Source organism: Alligator mississippiensis, chromosome 2 (assembly GCF_030867095.1).
Source record: "Alligator mississippiensis isolate rAllMis1 chromosome 2, rAllMis1, whole genome shotgun sequence".
Classification (NCBI taxonomy): Eukaryota; Metazoa; Chordata; order Crocodylia; family Alligatoridae; genus Alligator; species Alligator mississippiensis.
Window position 1 is genome coordinate 260,732,565 of NC_081825.1, and position 18,343 is coordinate 260,750,907.

General features: G+C 47.3%; 1 protein-coding gene across 5 annotated transcripts in view; it reads right to left on the reverse strand.

Moving 5' to 3' along the window:
- SYNDIG1L (synapse differentiation inducing 1 like) overlaps positions 1 to 18,343 on the reverse strand; it is a 78,605-nt gene that overhangs the window by 19,281 nt on the left and 40,981 nt on the right. Inside the window, exons 1-2 of one of the 5 annotated variants that reach the window (XM_019488698.2) lie at positions 8,333 to 12,034; positions 7,541 to 7,716 (exon numbers count right to left, since the gene is read on the reverse strand). The exons of 2 other annotated variants lie outside the window; for them this stretch is intronic. The gene's annotated coding sequence lies outside the window, so the exon portion shown is untranslated. 2 more of the 5 variants (XM_019488701.2, XM_014611297.3) reach the window with 2 other exon arrangements.

Below are 18,343 nucleotides of genomic sequence, written 5' to 3' on the forward strand. Positions count from 1 at the left end.
TGGCAAGACAAGGCAGATAGAATCATAGAAAGTTAGGGTTGGAAGGGACCTCAGGAAATCATGCTCAAAGAGCTGTCAATGCAAGATGGAACAAAAGCAACACAACAATCTATCAAACAGAGGCTGGGTACAGGAGCAAAAAGGGAGTGGTGCTAAGAATACACGATTGTGTAATTTGCTTCATGCAAACTTAACAGGCTTACAGTGACGCAATGCAGTCTTTTCATGCCACAAAATTCCTAAGACCATTATCAGCTGGAGAAGTCCAGTGGGCATCATAGTAGGTGTTGGTTTTGAAGGGTGATTTGGAGAAAGAGAGGAGAGAAGCCTCCTTGAGAGCATCCAGCTCTAGCAGGGAGGCATGGGAGAAGTCATGGAGGTGTTTATCGGAGAGGTGGCCAAATGGAGAGTGGAAGAAGGTGATCGGAGTGGACAGTGGGGGCAACATATCAAGATAGTAGTATAACTGGGGTGGGGGCGGGGGAGGGCATCCAGAACAGCAACCTTTGGACCTGCTTTTGTGGGAGGAGCATAAATATAGCCACTGCCACAGTAGCAGCTGGTCACAGTGCTTCCTTTGGCATCACAACAGCTGCCATTGCCCTGTGCACCACAGCTACCCAAGGCATGGAGCTGCCCTGCTACACCTCTGTGTGAAGATAAAAGAATACATACGCAGGGGTGTGCAGACCTGTGTAGGGTTTTCTGGGTGAGGACAAATAGCTGGAATGTGCTGTAGAGAAAGTGGAGCCAGTGAGTTTCCAGGGCCAAGAAGACAATCTTAGCAGCAGTGTTTTAAATGGACTGAGGCTGGTACAGTGGATGCCAGGCAGGTCTGAGAGGATGAGATTACAGTAATGAAGGTAGGAAGCTCTGAGAACCTACAGTAGAGTGACAGTGGTGCCAATAGTTACACTAACGTCATTCCACTGACTTCTGTGCAGTTACTCTGGATTTGCACCAGAGCCACCTCAGCCCATGTTCATCTACTTTCAATATCTGGAAACATAATGGAATAAATAGGCACTTTTCCACAACTAGTGGGCAATGGAGCCAGGAGCAATAAACAATACTGTGGGATTTTGAAGAGCAAATCATGTCAGACAAAATTGATTAATTGGGTGTTTTAAATTTGGAGAACAAACAGGATCTGATCATTTTCTGCTCAGAGGAAGTGAAGGTCATAGCATTGCCCTTAGCACAGTGGAGTCTGGCAGAGGCTGTCATTCAAATTCTCAAGCCCCTTGAGGAATTAACCCATGAGATAAGTTTGGGAGACATGTGTGTCTTACATGGTGCCAGCTGTCAGGGTTCTGATGGGCCATCTCAACAACAAGGTGCCAGCCCAAGGCATCTGGGACACTAAAAAGGGAATTTTAAATTCTGCAGCTGACTCCACAATGCAGCAACAAGGTAAGCTGAGGGCACGGTCTATACTCTAAGCTCTTTATGCTCAGCTCTGAATCTCACCAAACCTGGCAAACACAGGATGCCTGGAGAACACCAGAAAAGAAATATCGAAAAAGGACAGAGTGAGAGAGAGTTTGTCATCCAATCCCCCAGGAGAGAAGCCCAGGTGGAATATTGAAACATGGTGAACAGACTCGTGGCCTCTGTCAAGTACAAATACTAATAATACAGACAGAGTGCTGTCTTTCATTAATCATAGAGAAGTAGGGATGGAAGGGACCTCAAGAGATCATCCAGCCCAACCTTAAGACCACTATTCCCCCCCAGGGGAGATCTGCTCTGGAGGCAGAAGTACAATTCTACGAGGCTTGGACGTTTCCTAGAACTAGCTTTGCCATTCCCTGGAGCACTGGCCAACAGAGCTCCCTCTAAGAAGCGTTTGTTGTTAAGGATGAAACAAAAGTACCAGCTGCTACTGAAACGTGAAACCTTGTGCTAGTGAATGGCAATTTGCTTATGGCTGATTTCATGTGCTACTGGTTATGATTTTTAATTCTCCAACTGTTTTTTCCTGTGCTTGCTCATATCTGTTGTACCAGGATATGTCTGCAGTACCCTTACAGCACAACTTCTGCCAAAAACATTTTTCTGGCCTATATCACCCCCACTTTGGATTCATCCACCAGGTCTCAGTTTCTATGACATCTAAGTCAAGACCTCAGCATCAAGATCCTTTGTGACTCTGACCTCCCTACTGATCCATCCTTTCTTCTTACCATACCACCTCTTTGGCTACAAATCAGCCTCAATGAGCCATCTATATGTTTATACTCAATTTTCTTTTTGCCTTTTCCTATGCTGCCCCTGGCACATGGAATACTCAACCCTGAAGGGATGTGCAAGGTGACCCCCCACCCTTCAGATTTCTGGTTCAAGACCCTTTCTACTAAACAAAGATGGTGAGAAAACAAGATCTTCGGTATTTCTTTGTTCAAAATACACACACTTAAACATTCAGAACCATCATGTTGTACACATATGAACCAGTCGAACCAACTGATCTTGCTACTATTACTCTTTGTTTCTCTCCCCTGCCATCCTTTGTTTGTTATATTCATTATCCTCCTTGTTTCAATTGTGGTTGTAAGCTCTTTGGGGACAAAGGCCTTTTGCCTATCATGCAAAACACAACGAGGCCTGACCCTAATAGTGACCCATGGGTGCACTATTGTACTGCTGCTGCCACTATATTTAAAGGGCTTATCAACAATATTTTACTTCCAGCATTTATTATCTACTACCACTTTAAAAACTAACTTGTATTTTGTCGCTGCCCATTTCTATTTTAGCTTTTCAGACTCTGAAGTATTCCTCACAGATGCACTCAGCTGGTGCATGCATCTAGTGAATAAGCAAGTCTTTCCATTCAAATTCAGGCTAAGAGTTTCCTGTTTGATACAAATTGTATAGAATGCATTATTACCCAGATTAATAGCTGCAGTCTGACAAAGTGCTTTGCCTTTTTGTTTTTGCCTTTTTTTTGTGGCTGATGTGCTTGAAAACAGAACGGTCTGATGGAAATTTTCTCTATGCCTTTGAGAAAGTGCGCCGCGAAGCTGGTGGGAGCTACTGGAAATAGGAAGGGTATCTTGTTTTCAGGATAAACATGGGAGAAATAACATCACCTGCCTCTGGCCTTTTAACTACTTATATTCAGCTCACAGTGTCCTTGCAAACAGGGCTATATGAGAACTTTGGGAACATAGAGTCTTACAGCAGATAATCCTAAAATTATTTTCCATATGGTTGGGAGGGAGTAAAACCCTGTCCAGAGATTGTTTAACCCAAGTTATAAAGATTATATCCTACAGCCAACAGAAATCTAATTCGTTGCAAGTGTTATGTTTAAAGATGAAGATGCTGGGGGAGATTTTCAAAAGCGTGAAGGGTATGTTTACATGGCAAAGTGCAGCACAGAGACCTGAGCTAGTTCTGAATGAGCTAACATCATCTGCTTCCCAGCAAGGCTAATTAGCCTGCATGAAGCTCCAGGCAAACAGAGAATAGAGCAGAAGTAGGGCTGGAGGGCACCTCAGGAGGACTTCTAGCTCAGCCCCCTACTCAAAGAAGGATCATTTCTTCTAAACCATCCTCAAAAAGTATCTGTCTAACCTGGTTTTAAAAGTTTTGGGAACAACCCTCACACATGGTTATGCTGCTCCTGGGACATGGGCTAGCCTATTCATAGCTGCAGGGCACTGTATTCTGCTCTGTAGTTGTGCTCAAGGGGCCTAACAGGTACCCTGATCCCTTTGAAAATTGTCAACAGAAGCTGTCCACCAAACTTCCACTTGTGCTTTGGAAATTCTCAACCAATATGCCTGGACTAGGGCTATGTTCAAAAAACCCAGAGTGCTGCAGAGCACAGGATCCTCCAAGTACAGTCTGAGCAGTGGCAGCCCAAGAGTGGAAAAGGAGCTCCCTTGAACCCTAGCTCTCTCTGCCCTGTTCATTTCTAGCACCATTCAAAGGGGCTCATTCTTTTTCTCCCTATCTTCCTCTGCTCATTGGCAGCTACAAGCAGCTTTCAGTCTGCACCTGCAGCTGAGCACAGTGCATGGAGGCTTGCTAGAGAGAGGCAGGCATGATGGAAGAATGAAGAGGCTGGGTATCATGTCTGGATTTCCTAATAAAATCATCACGCTGTGACTGGGCTCACTGAGCTACCCTCTGATCTCAGTGTCTTACCACCTTTATCTTTCCCTTCTTCCCTTTTTCAGCCATTTCTCTTTCCTTCTTGTTGTGTCACATCTGGAGTTAGATTGGGCGCTCCTGGGGTTGGGTGCTTGACCTTTGCTTTATCCAATGAAGTGTCCAGCAAAACAAACCTGGAATCATAATCACGTGGGTTTTATACAGTGGATTTTACAGTCTGACTTGGAAACGAACCTGCTTGGCTTGGGTTTTATACAGTCAGATGTCAGAGAACCTGCCAAAGGACTGTCAACAAAGAGGAAAAACAAAGGGCAACAAATGAGGTGGGGGCAGTGTCTAGTGCTGGTGAGTAGCTGTGGTATTAGGTTTGGTCTGATTGAACATCTTCAATAATGCTCTGGAATGGAGGTTAAGGGCATTTGCGGGTGATATTGAGGGGGAAGCAAACCACAGTGAGGATGGGTTTATACATTCCCCCTCTCAGGAATGCTCTACATTTCTATGGTGCGCCTAAAGAATAGTCAATGGAGGGGCTGACTGCTCTTGTGAGCCTTGTCCAGAGGGACAGAACCCTCCACACTTGACCCTTGCCCTGCTGAATAGATACACCTTCAGCTCCTAGAGTGGCACCACCCCCCATTTGCCCAGCCTCTAGGGAGGGCACTCTGCAGTTGCAGTGCAGTAGGGAGAGAGAAGGGAAAATATTTCTCCCCAAGGACTGAAGAGCTTAGGGCATGAACATAACAGCATGAATCTGTGGCCTCCCATCCTGTCTGGTAGGGAACTGTCTTTAAGGAGTCTTCTAAGAGTATCTCTAGTAGTGGGGCTCCACATTTCCTATAGAGCAAGGCTGCAAACTATAAGCCTCCCTGCAGAAATCTCCAGCCTCCCATGTACCAAAATTCCCAGAGACCCATGCAGCTCCTGGACAGCTGGCAGGGTCTAGGATACAGCCCCATAGACTCTTCATTGAGGAAGAAGTACAGGCTCCCCAAAGGAAAAGCTGGGAAGAAATTTCAGCAAGAGAGCCACCTCTTTGCTCTAAGCCCTGTGGTAAAGGACAAGTGTACCTGGAGACATCTGTAAAGATTCCAACATCCTTTGGACACTAGGGCCCAATCCCACAAAACACCAAAGTAAGCAGAGGCATAACAATGCAGCCAGGTACCCAGGGCAGCTGTGGCACAGGGGCAGCTGCAACTTTTAGCTGCCACTAGGTTGCTCACATGATCATGAAACTGCAGTGGCTGTGGGTATTTTTTGCCCCCACTTGTCCCCCAAAAATGATGCCCAAGTTGGCTGTCCCAATCACCCTGCCCTAATTACATTACTCTAAGCAGGTGTCACATCATAAACACACAAGCAGCCCCTTGGAAATCTTTCTAAACTGCTTGTGTACTACAAACTATGCCTGCGCTTCTCTTGGGACTTGATTAGGTAGATCAGTGGTCTGCATCTCCATTCAAAAATTTTTAGGGGTCCACAAATTAAAAAAGGTTGAAAACCACTGAGGTAGATAAGAATCCCCAAACACACACTATTACATTTGCTCCCTCTTGTGAGGTGAGTCCAGTAAGCTTTAGTACTAGAACTGGGTACCATTTTTGCAGGTAAATGGTGTATTTACAGGAAAATGCAGCCTCAGGGCAAATGGAGAGAATACTGCCAGCCAAACAAAGCCCAAAAGAAAAATTAATAATGAAAAAAGTCAAAATATTTTATTAAGAAAACAAGCTTTACTTTTAAACTATGGAATAAAAGACATGCAAAAGCTAAATATGATGCTGTCTTTCAGGTTGGATGGAACATTTTGTCCAGCTCCAAATTATTATTTTTTTTATTAATGACTGTTCCATTTTAGTAAGAAATAACAGAAAAAAGTCACTTTGGATTGCCTTAATTGAGTATTTTTTTCAGGGGTTCTGCCACTGACCTAAAGAAATCAGCTGTTTATACAGTCCTGCTAATCATCTCAACGTTGCCACTGGGGAAACCAAAGCACAGAGAGGTTAAGGAACTTGCCCAAAGCACACTGCAAGTAAGTCACAGGGAGAAGATATGAATCTGTGTCTTCTGCTTCCTAATTCCATTCTAAAGCCATGAAAGCTTTAGTCCCTGCATCTACAAGGTCTGAATATATGCAGAAAAAGAGCAAAATAAGGTTCAGTTTGGGATAATGTTTAATGAAAACATTCCCCAAAAATAGGCTCAGTGTTGGAGCTGGAACTAAAGCACGAATGGCTGAGAGAGACAATGGGGGAGCAGACAGCAAACAACACAGAAGTCAGCAGGTGGTATAAGCACAGAAAGACCAATGCAGCTTGTGGATGCTCACCCCAAGGTCTAACGTGCTGGAGGAAGGAAAGCATGTATCCCTGGAATAAACCTATCTGGGATGCCATTACCCATCTCTAGGGAGAGGCTGACAACTGGAAAGAGCAATGACAAGGTAGGAAAGCCCTGGGAAGGAAAGACTGAAGGAGCAAACAATAACATGTTTACAGCTTTTGGAAGGGTGTAAACTCTAGGGAAGGAAAAGGGTAATTTAGGGCAGTGCAGAAAAGGGTGCAACATGGAGGGATGAGAGTATTGAGGTAGAATATAGTCCCTTGTGAAATGACCATGAACATTTCCCATAGGATGTGCGCTCATCTCCAAGGAGAAAAAGGGCAGTTACGTTCCTTGGACATTCACCACTAGCCTGGAGAAAATGGTAGAGAATACCCCACGAGGAATGTGCCAGCCCCAGGTCCCAGGAGAGTGGCAAGATAAGTTAACAGGTTGCTTCAGCTTCTGAGATTCCATCCCAGAGATTCAGGCAGACATCCCCTTCATTACACAGATTTCTGACAGCCTTTCAGTTTAAGCCTTCCTGGACAGAGTCTGGTTTTCTCACAAGAGACCAAGCCCTGCTAAAATGCTGAACTATTCCACTACAGGGCATCAAGGCTGGACAGGGCTGAGTCTTTATAGAAATGGTCTCAAGGGGCAAGGACCTGGAGAGAATATAAAAGGGATACCAATAGTAGAGTTTCCAGAGTATGCCTGGCTCCTCTGCCCAGAAGATGTCAAAGTCTGAAGACTGGGATGCAAACAGAGAGGGACAGTGGTACCCAAGCATGACACCATGCTGCACAATCCCAGGCTGAAGCTGCAGTGAAGTACTCTTTAATAACCATGTTTACTCCCTGCAGAAGCAAGAAGTTAAAGTGAAAGGGATTTAGCTCCCAAAGGCAGTAAATCCGCCAGTTATCTTCATTGCACAAGAAACTTTTGCTAGATAAATGCAGCAACAACATATTTGATTGGCCAATTCCTCCTCCTGCCAAGAAATAAAGTAGCCATCTATTACCCTCTAGAGACAAAGTGTCTTTTCCTGTGCAAGTCAGCTAGTCTCAGATCCAGTTCCACTTACCCCTATCATTTACCTCACACCATCGATCTCCGCTCAGCGTTCTTTTGGAGATGGGATGTCTGTTGGTGACAGATTCTGCACTCAGTAGACGGAAATTTAGTTTTTAGAAGCTAAGCAAGCAGCTTAGTAAAGTGGATGTGGAGAACAGCAGGTGCTTGTATGAAACCTGCAGTGGCCTAGGAAAATGAATTATAAACCAGAAGCTGCTCAGACACAAAAGGCACTTTCATTCCCCTTAAACCATTTGAAACTCTGAACACTTCTCTCTTCTCCCACAGCCCCTGCCCAAGAGCTGATTGGACTCTGCAACCCTAGATTCAAAGGAGATTGATATGCATACACGCAGAACGGACCTGCCTCCTGGCAGTCATTCTGTTGCTACAATTAACCAACAAAAGTAATGTTTTTTTCTGAACTGTTCAAGTTCTTAAACCATGTCACCCATGGTGGTGGCTGAGTGCCTTTCACAGACACACAGACTGATGTGACTAGCATCTCTCATACTCTCAGTTCTTTTAGCATTTAATGCATGAAAAAAATTCCAAACTTTAGCACAATGTCAGCATACAAAGAAAAGCCTACGTAGCCATTCTCATTTCAGCTGCCTCAGGTTCACTGGTCAGGTTGAGAGGTGCCATGGGCGATTTCTCTGAAATGCTGGGGTCAAAACTTTTACTAAATCCTAACTCTCTCTCTACCCCAGAAATTATCATCTGCCAGTTCTGTCCCTGCTATTGTTTAAACACAGCTGGGGATTGCCCTGGATAAGAAAATTCCAGTGATGGTCCTTACCTGAGCAATGAAGAATTCCTCACCCGCTAAGTTGGAGAGAAGGTAACAGGAGAAAACACGGGCCAGGCATGATTCTGGCTAGGAACAGTCCTTCCCTTGGAAGAGTTCCAGGCTCTTCCCCTCCGAAGGACTCTGGAGCTGCTTTGCTCAGAAGCCTCAGGTAGTCGGTGACAGCACCAGGTATGGTAGCAGGGAATAGTGCCTCCGCGTAGCCAGAGACCGCACTGGGGATGTGCAGCAGCACAGCCAGAAACAGGACTGGAGATGTGCAGCACAGCCCTCTAGCTGCAGCAAAACCTTACTTCACTTTTGTGTCAGGAGACCCTGGCATTCTCTCTCTCATGCTCTAGCTACGGTCTGATCAGCTGCAAACATTCCCTAATGAGAGCCGCACATTGAAATCATCCCCGTATTATGGCTGCTTCCCAGGAAGGTTTTCCTGCTAATTCGGATAATGAGTCAGAAACTCTGCCTGTTTCATCCTTTCTGTTCTCGGAATGTCACTGAGCCCTGCTCTTCCTTCTCCCTCTCCCACAGCGCCCTGGGGATGGAGCCAGTGGGAGGAAAACAAAAAAGAGACATTCTAGGCAGCAAGATTTTTACAGAAAGACAAGCTGGGTTTTGCTGTGCTTGTGATATAAGGCAAGCAGGCCCAGTGCTGGCTCCCAGCATGTTCCCCATTCCAGGGAGCAGGGGCTGGCTCAAGCCACCCAAGAGCCCCAGAGCTTGCATTTGGCTATTTTTGTGGGGTGGAAAAACTGAAATCCTGCTTTGTGTCTGATTTATCTGTTAAGCAGCAGATTTTCAACAGCATCAAGCTCTGATTTGGCTCTCATGTGCACAGGTGTGCACTGGTGCAATTCCAGCTTGCTCAGTGGTGTCCATCCTGATTTACATCAGTGTAAGGTGAGATGAGACGAAAGTCCCTACAGTCCAGCTTTTTCTATGATGCCACCCTCTCTCCTGGTACAGCCCGCAGCTCGTGCTGCTTCCCAAAACCCCAGCAGCTCTTTCCCAGTGCTTCAGACTGGCTCTTTAGCCTCCCACAACCCACTCCCTCACCCCCTCAAACCCTGCCCCTGCTGTGACCCCAGCTGCTCAAGCTTCTGTCATGCTGTGCTACATCATTCCTGCAGTGCTTCAGTGCCCCAGATCAGGAGCATAACTGAGTGGGGAGGGAGACCAGGGCAGCAGCCCTGGTTGCCACTTTTGGGATGGGAGGGAGGGTTGGGGACACAAAAGTAGCCGCTGCTGCAGAGATGGCTGACCAAACTGCCACCATCAGCTGGTGGCAGCTGACACTGCCCTGCTATGCCTCTGCTCCAAATCACACTGGTTCCACATCACCTCCAGTCTACCAGGGTCTCCCACACCCCCAGGGGTTCAAGTCTTCCCTTCCTCCCCTCACAATGCTCCCACACCATATCCTTGGTCTACTACTGACATACCCCTACATTTTTTCCATAGCTTATGGAACCAGTACAGCCAGCCCCCAACAGTTAGATCCTGACTAGCTCCAGCTTACCCAGTAACACTCACACACAGCTAATAAAGGGTAAATAACTCATGATACAGAGCACCAGCCAATGTCAGAGATCAGGTGGGACCAGATGTGCGAGCAGATTATTCCTCATCTACCTGCAGCAGGAGTCTTACAGCTTCCTCACAAAAACTGCTGCTGGCCACCATTGGGGGCAAGGTCCTGGACTAGATGGTCCTCAAATGATCCCATGTGGCATCTCCTCTGTTCAAAGGGGCTCCATCCACACTGCATCCCTGGAGACTTACAGCAATCCTAGGCCACTGAAAAGCCAAACAGCCCTGATTATCTCCCCCTTGGAGGCCCAGTGCCCTGTGCAGAATGTGTTCCCCTGTGAGTACAGGAGGAAGTCCCGTTCTGCTCTGATTCCACAGGACTTCTGCCTCACAGGTGCCTCACTGACAGGCAGCAGGTTATTTTGCCGGTACAGGCAGCTCCGATGACCTACTTCTCTGGTGCCACTGGAGTTCCAGCCCAGAAAAAGAGGCAAAGGAGCAGTGTCTTATCTACTTAGCCTCATGGAGACAAGATTTGTTTTTTCTGTGGCAGCAGTGTATATCATTTTGCAGGAGCAGAGGGAATGATTGGATTGTACTGATGAATAAGATGGGAGCAGAGCTCCTTCATTTTCTGAGATCTGGCATTCGTGTCCATAGCAGCATAAACTGACTGTTTCTATCACAGGAAGCCACCTCTGACTGACTGTCAGCTCATTACAGGCTGCAACAAGTGCTTGACTGTGCACATCCTCTGTCAGCGGCAGAAAGGGTGTGTGCTGGGGTGGGCACAGTAATCACAAGGCATAACTTCAGACACAGGCCTGTACCCTCAGCAATGGGCTGCCTTCCAGAAAATCTCATATACAGAGCCCAGAGATGTCCCTAATAACAAAACAATCCCCCTGTGGCCTCACACCACCCAGCCCCAGGCAGCGTCAGCAGATGACTCTGCAAAACAGAAATCAAGATTGGCTTGAAGCAAAGGCCCCGTTACAAACTTCCTAGAATCGGTGGGAAGTTTGGAATCTACATTGAGATTTGGCCCCAAACCGACACAGGGCAGAACAAAATGCGGAGCAACAATGAACCAGGCAGGAGGCAGCGGGACTCTCCCTTTGCATAGCTAAGAGCACTGAGTTTTGATGGCAACTGCATTAGCAGGGTGGAAATCCTAGATAAAAATCCTCTGCACATCCACAGGAGCTGCTGGAATCTATGGGCACAGTGTCAGCTGGCACGTGGCAGGGACAGAGTGCCCACTCTTGCTCCTGTTGTTTGCCTCAGTTATCAAAACCCTCGCTGAACTGTTCAGACAGCGTGTGCTAATTAAAGGTAAACAGAGAGGGCCAGAAATGAACAAAGCCTCCTTATATGCAGCAACCCATTTGCTCATACCATGAGGCCTCTGGAACAACTCTCACAAAGGTTTTATAATACTAGCAGAGTTTAAAGAGTGTTGGGGTTTGGAAACGAATGACCACAAAGTTAGCTGTCACACTCTCCCTCAGCAAACCCCCTACCCCAAACTGCAGCAGAAGGGCAAAGAAAAGGTCGTGAGCCAGATGAACTACCCCGATATGCGTCTTGCTAATTCCCTGAAAGCCATCTTGGCTTTGTAGTAGGATAAGCTGCTGAAATGCAAGCGCAACAGAGGTAGAAGGATGGACGGAGGGATTGGAAATCAAACTGGTCACATTACCAAACTGTAATCGTCTGCCACAGCAGCCCCATCAAAATCCCTGCAAGCTGCTTCCGTCAGTTGAGGGCGGCTGCTGTGTCCTTCATACCGGCCACGTACAATCACCGGATTAAAATGCACATGTTGTAATTACCCAGACAGGGTGGGGGATTAGCCCAAACTTCCTACAGATAGGATTTAACAGCAGAGCTGCAGCTCTGTGTCCCCTGGTTTAACAATGATAAGGCAACATTAACATCCTGAATCAAAGTTTCCCTGATCCAGGATGTTTCTTTGATAGAGTCACCGCAGATGTGTGTGTGTGGTAGGGGCAAAAATAGCTTAAGCAGTCTGGGTCTGGGATAACTTTTATGAATGCAATCCAGACGGATACTTTAAAAGAGAGGCAATGCACACAAGATGCACCGCGAGCTTTCCTCATGTGGCTCTGTGCAAAAGGACTGGATAACCTAGTAGAAGTTGGTCCAAAAGGTAGCACATCCGGTGACCTGAGGAAAAACCCCCACATGTCAGAAACATTTTTAATGGAAGAAGCAGAGAAGCAGACTCCAGGGAAGACTGATGCAATAATATATGTCTCCTGCCTTGCTGAACCTTATTATGATATTTATGTACCCAATGGGATGAGTAAAACTGACCCTTTACAGGGGTAGGCAATTATTTTGGGAGGAGGGCCACTTACTGAGTTTTGACAAGCCATCAAGGCCTGCATGACAGGCAGCCAGGGGCAGATAAATATTAATTTTCAAATATTTTTAGGGTCCCTGCTGGCCAGATAGAATGGCCTGGTGGGCCACATCTGGCCCGTGGTTTGCATTTTGCCCACCCCTGCTTTAGAAAGATGCTGAAATAAATGGTCCTCTGTTCTCAGTACAAAGTAGCAAGGGAGACCTCTAGTTGAATGAATGTGACCAAAGGAAATGAGTTCTTCTTGCATTAAATGCTAGCTAATATATTATTGTGTTGTAAGTTATGCCACCTCATACTGCCTCTTGAAAAAAAAACAACTGCCCCAGACATAAAATAAATTAGTAAAAACTTAGGTTTATGTTCAGGAGCTTCCTTGCATTGGAGGAAGAAGTAAACATTATATCAAACATTTATAGCATCATTGCCAATATGTCCTGGCTTTGCGTTCTTCCTTGAACAACAGACACTGCAACAGATAAATATGCCAGGACAAATTTGTTAACATTGCATTATTGACAGCCAAAAACAGATCATATTTAAACGGGAAGCCTGAATCGCTGCCAGACGTTAACAAGTGGATAGCTCAGCTCAAGGATTTAGCAGCAGTGAGGAAAAAAAACTAAAACGCCTAAAATAATTGGAAGGACTTTACAAAGGTGAGGACTCAGCTGCCTGGTGTCCTCAAAAAGCCAGATAAAGGGAGGAAAGAAAAGATTAAAGGAAAAGGAATCATACTCAAGATGATTGTGCAAAAGAATTTCAAACGGCATTAAAAACTCCACTCAGCCAGCAGGATTAAACTGAACCCAGGACACATCAAATAGGGCCTGATTTTCAAAAGAGCTTAGCACCCACTGAGTGGTTCAAAATAAGTGGCCATGGTTTAAAATATATATTTATTATGGTCTGGAGAGGTTCAGGGAATGCTGAACTGATAGGGCTGGTATTTGGAGTCGATAACAAATTATGAGGCGAGTCAAACCTAGAGAAGTCTAGAGAGCTTCAGAGGGATGAACCAAAGCTACCATAATGAATTGGGCAGCGTAATGGGAGATGAAATTCAGTGTGCACAAGTGAAAGGTAATGCACATGGAAGGAATATCTTGGATTCTGTATATACACCATTGAGTTTTAAATTAATTGTAATCATTTAGGAGAAAAGATGTGGATGTCACTGTGGATGGCACAGGGAAAACCATCTGTTTAATGCACAGTGGTGGCCAAAAAACAAATTTAGTTTTAAGTTGTTTTAAAAACAGAAAGAAAATAGCGGTGTCATTGTTACAGAGGCACCAATATTGACTCCACAATTTGGGTAAGTTGAGATTTGCATTTAGAAGAAGCATTCAATCTCTTTGCTGCTGTGAAAAATACAGCATAATATCTTTTGCGTGTAGAATGGCATTTCCATTAATTTATAAGAAACCACTAGTTTAGGAGTTAAACTGAGGTCCTTTAAAAATGTTTGTACTCAAAAATGTTTTTTACCAAACCCTATTATGCCTCCAATACCTCCAGTAACAAAATAAAATAAACTGATCAAACCAGCTGTATAGTTAAAGTTCACTAAATTTTCCACATGCATCCAATATCTGAATATTTTTTCTGTTTAGATTAATATCATTTTCTCCATATTCTTCATGACTGAAAATGTCTCATTCTGCAGTGGCTGAAGGACACAGTGTTTTGCTACACAGAAATAACTACTTTTTTGCAAAATGCCCCGTTTCCCACTGCTTTCAGTGGAATGGAAATCACAGCAGCTGTATAGTGGTGGCCCTTTTGAAAAGTGTCTCTCTCCTGCTTTGTTGTCCGGGGATGGATGGTATTTTCAGAGGCAAAACAAGGCAGCCAGGCATCCAAGGTAGCTGTGACACATGTGGGCAGTGGTGACTTTTGGCTGCTGTCATGTGGTTCAATTGTGTGACCATGGCAGCAGCTGTTTTTTTCCATTTCTCCCAAGCCAGTACTTGTGGTCATGAATGACGTGTGCCCCTGGAGGCTGGGGGGCAGGGGAGAGGGCAGGGGGCACGGTGACTGCCCACCAGCAGCAGCGGCAGTGTCGGCGGTGAGCTCCCACAGGCAGCCACAGTGGTGTCAGTGGCAGGGCAGGCCAAGCAGGGAGCTCCTGCAGGCAGCTGCAGCGGTGTGGTAAGTGCTGACCGGTGGTCTGTGACCACACGCAGACGTTGCCAGCGGCGGCAGCAGCGGCCAGCGGAGATTGGGAACCATCCACAGATGCTGCCGGCAGTGTTGGCGGTGAAGAGTGGGGGGCAGTGAGCGGTGACTGCCTGCAGGCACCGCTGCCAGTATCGGTAGCACTTTTCGCAGGGGGTGCACTGCCAATCTCAGGGGGTGAATGTGCACTCGCGTTCACTCCCTACTTGTCACCAATGCCTGTGGTGGCTGCCCCAGTTGCTACATCCTAGTTACACTACTGAGTGTCTCTGCCTTCTTGAAGCATGGGGTACTAAATATCTTACTTGTGGGAAACTGTAGCATCAGTCCCACTGGGAATTAGGGGACTGAAAGGGGAAAGATGCAAACTTTCAGTTCCAATATCTTTTCAAAAGTCATCCACTGCATCAGATCTTGTTAACAGGCCGGGAGAGAGGGGGAAATTACTGTGCATGTGGGTGCACATGTGTATGCAGGATAGTACAGGGAGTGGTTAGGAAGGAGGGAGAAACTTGTGTGCATGTGCCTGTGGCTAGGGACAGACATTACACATAAACCAGTTTATGTAATCAGATAGATTCATAGATTCATAGATGTTAGGGTTGGAAGGGACCTCAATAGATCATCGAGTCTGACCCCCTGCATAAGCAGGAAAGAGTGCTGGGTCTAGATGACCCCAGCTAGATACTCGTCTAACCTCCTCTTGAAAACCCCCAGGGTAGGGGAGAGCACCACCTCCCTTGGGAGCCCATTCCAGACCTTGGCCACTCGAACTGTGAAGAAGTTCTTCCTAATGTCCAGTCTAAATCTGCTCTCTGCTAGCTTGTGGCCATTGTTTCTTGTAACCCCCGGGGGCGCCTTGGTGAATAAGTACTCACCAATTCCCTTCTGTGCCCCCGTGATGAACTTAAAGGCAGCCACAAGGTCACCTCTCAACCTTCTCTTGCGGAGGCTGAAAAGGTCCAGTTTCTCTAGTCTCTCCTCGTAGGGCTTGGTCTGTGGGCCCTTGACCATATGAGTTGCCCTTCTCTGGACCCTCTCCAGGTTATCCGCATCCTTCTTGAAGTGCGGCGCCCAGAATTGTAACAGAACAGAACAAAACTGGTTTATATCTGTTCAGCGCACATAACCCAGTTTGAAAATGGCTGAAACCAGTTTGAGATAAATCTGGTTGAATGTAGGATCAGACTTAACTGATTTGATTAAAAACAGTTTATGCAATGTCTGTCCCAGACCCCATGCTGGTTTAAGATAAACCAGACTCCCCCAGCATCCCGGCATGCTGTCTGGGCTGGGCAGGGCTCTCTGCTCCACAACAGAGCTGGCCCCTTCCCACTGCTCCCTGGCTGGAGCTCCAGCAGAGACTGCAGGGACAACAGGGTCTGCCTGCCCCTGCCCTACCCCCACTTTGCTGCTTGCCACTCAAGCAGGAATCCCCACCCCCTCCCATAGCACAGACCCCAGCCCTACGGACCCTAGGCATGTGATATGCTACCTAATGCTGAGAGATGTCTGTGTGGGCATGTCTCCAATTTCACTGGGTCAGGCAGACAGAACAGTGACTACTTAGGGCTTTTTAAGCTAATCAACAGGTCAGCTATTAAGCTGCCAGCCCCCCGGGGAGCCACATGACCGGAGCCTTGAGAACAGGATGTACAAACAAGAGTGCTTCTAGGCCCGACACATCAGTTAGCATGGGAGTTCATGCAGGAGGGCTAGCGGAAGGGCTTGAGGCCCTGCCAATGAGCACTAGGGAAGGTAGTCACAGCAGTAGCCAGAGTACCAGTAGTACAATGTGGATGGCCACACGCTGCACCCTGAGGGTCCCCTTGGAGTCTGAGACCTCCCTGTCTGGCATTTCTGAGGTCTCCACCCAGACAAAACCCATGGTTCTGGGCTCCACACAGACGGAGCCTCTGGCTCTCAGCTGTGGGGGCTGCCTGCATGATTCCAGGCACATGGGACTGGGAGCATGTCCACCTCCCCTTGCAAAGTTTGCTCTACTTTGGAGTCTCTGGGGTGCCAGATAGAGGAGCTCCAGACTGCAGCCCAGAGACTGTGTGCCATCAGGGACGGTGAGCAGGAGATAGACTCCTACTGCCAGGCCCTTGACCCCCTGGAGTCCGAGGGTAGACCAAGGTCACCTTCCAGGACAAGGGAGGGCTCGAGGATCTCCCACACTGTCCAGCCAGGAGGTTGGACCAAGGTGGTTAACAGCCCCAAGGCTCGCTGCACCAGGATCCCCTCCCCTCCGGTGCTTTGTAACAGGTATGAACCTCTTGCAGCCCCAGTAAAACCTGCAGAGCTGCCAGATCCTGCAGGCAAGGGAAGACCACTCACAGCTACTGTCCCTGCTCTCCCTAAGGCCACAGATAGAGCGCTCGTTGTGGGAGACTCCCTCCTGTGGGGAACTGAGGGCCCAATCTGCTGCCCCAACCCCTTAGCTCAGGAGGTCTGCTGCCTCCTGGGAGCTTGTATCCGGGATGTAGTGGAGAGGATCAGAAGTGGGCCCACTGACCACTACCCTATGCTCCTTATCCAGGTGGGCACAAATGACATAGCTCAGAGCAATCCCAGCCAGGTCATGAGAGGCTACAGGGCTTTGGAGGTTGGGGGCACCGGTGGTGTTTTCCTCGATCCTCCCGGTTTCAGGCTATGGGCTGAGGAGGGAGAGGAGGATTGAGGTAATCAACCAAAGACTGTGGCGTTGGTGTCATCATGAAGGCTTTGGCTTCCACGATCACAGTCCGCTTTTTGGTGAGAGAGGCAGTGGTCTGCTGGGAAGAGATGGCCTCCACCTCACTGCCCTGGGGAGGAAGCTCTTCTCAGCCAGAATGGCTGACCTGCTCAACCGGGCTTAGTGCTAAGCCCACCAGGAGATGTGGGGACTACTGCCACAGCAAGCCCACTGGGCAACTTTTGCAAAACCAGCAGGCTAAGGCACTCAAGAGAATCCACCCCTACCCCAGCCCTGGAACGATGTGTAGGGAAGACTAGGGCCTCCAATGGGATACTTACATGCCTGTACACCAATGCCAGGAGCTTGGGAACAAACAGGAGGAACTGGTCTTCCTGCTAAACAAGAATGACTATTATCTCATAGGAATAACGGAGACCTGGTGGGACTCCACCTATGACTGGGCCACAGGTATACCCTGTACAAAAGAGATCGTGCAGATAAAAGGGGCAGAGGTGTAGGTCTCTATGTCAAGGAAAGCTACATATCCCTACAAGCCAATATTGACACCCAGGGTGGATGACTGGAGACCCTCTGGGTTAAAATCCGTGGTGAACATGGAACAGGGGACACAATGGTAGGAGTCTACTACAGATCTCCTAATCAGGATCAAGAGATCAACCAGGAATTCACCAAGAAACTGACTGAGGCTGCACACTCCTGGTGCATGGTTGTCATGGGAGGCTTCAACTACCCAGACATCTGGTGGGAAGAGCACTCATCCAAATCTGAAAGGTTGCAAATCTTTCTCATGTGCGTGGACAAGCTCTATCTGACTCCAGAAGTCTACAGACTGACAAGAAGCAAAGTGCTGCTCGACCTGGTACTGGTGAAGGGGGATGATCTAGTCAGCGACCTAATGACCAAAGGGAAGCTGGGAGACAGTGACCATGAGTTGATCACTTTCACTATCCACCGTAAAGCTGGCAAGTCAATCAGCAATGCAGAAGTCCTCGACTTCAGGAAAGCTGATTTTGACAAGCTCAGGAGGGTTGTTGGCAAGGCCCTAAGGGACCACAACTCAAAAAGGAGGGGAGTTCAGGATGAGTGATTGTTCCTCAAGGCAGCAATCCTGAAGCACAAGCAATATTTATCCCATCTTGGAGGAAAGCTAGCAAAAGGGCACAGCAGGGAACTTGTTAACCTCCTGTGTCTAAAAAGAAAAACC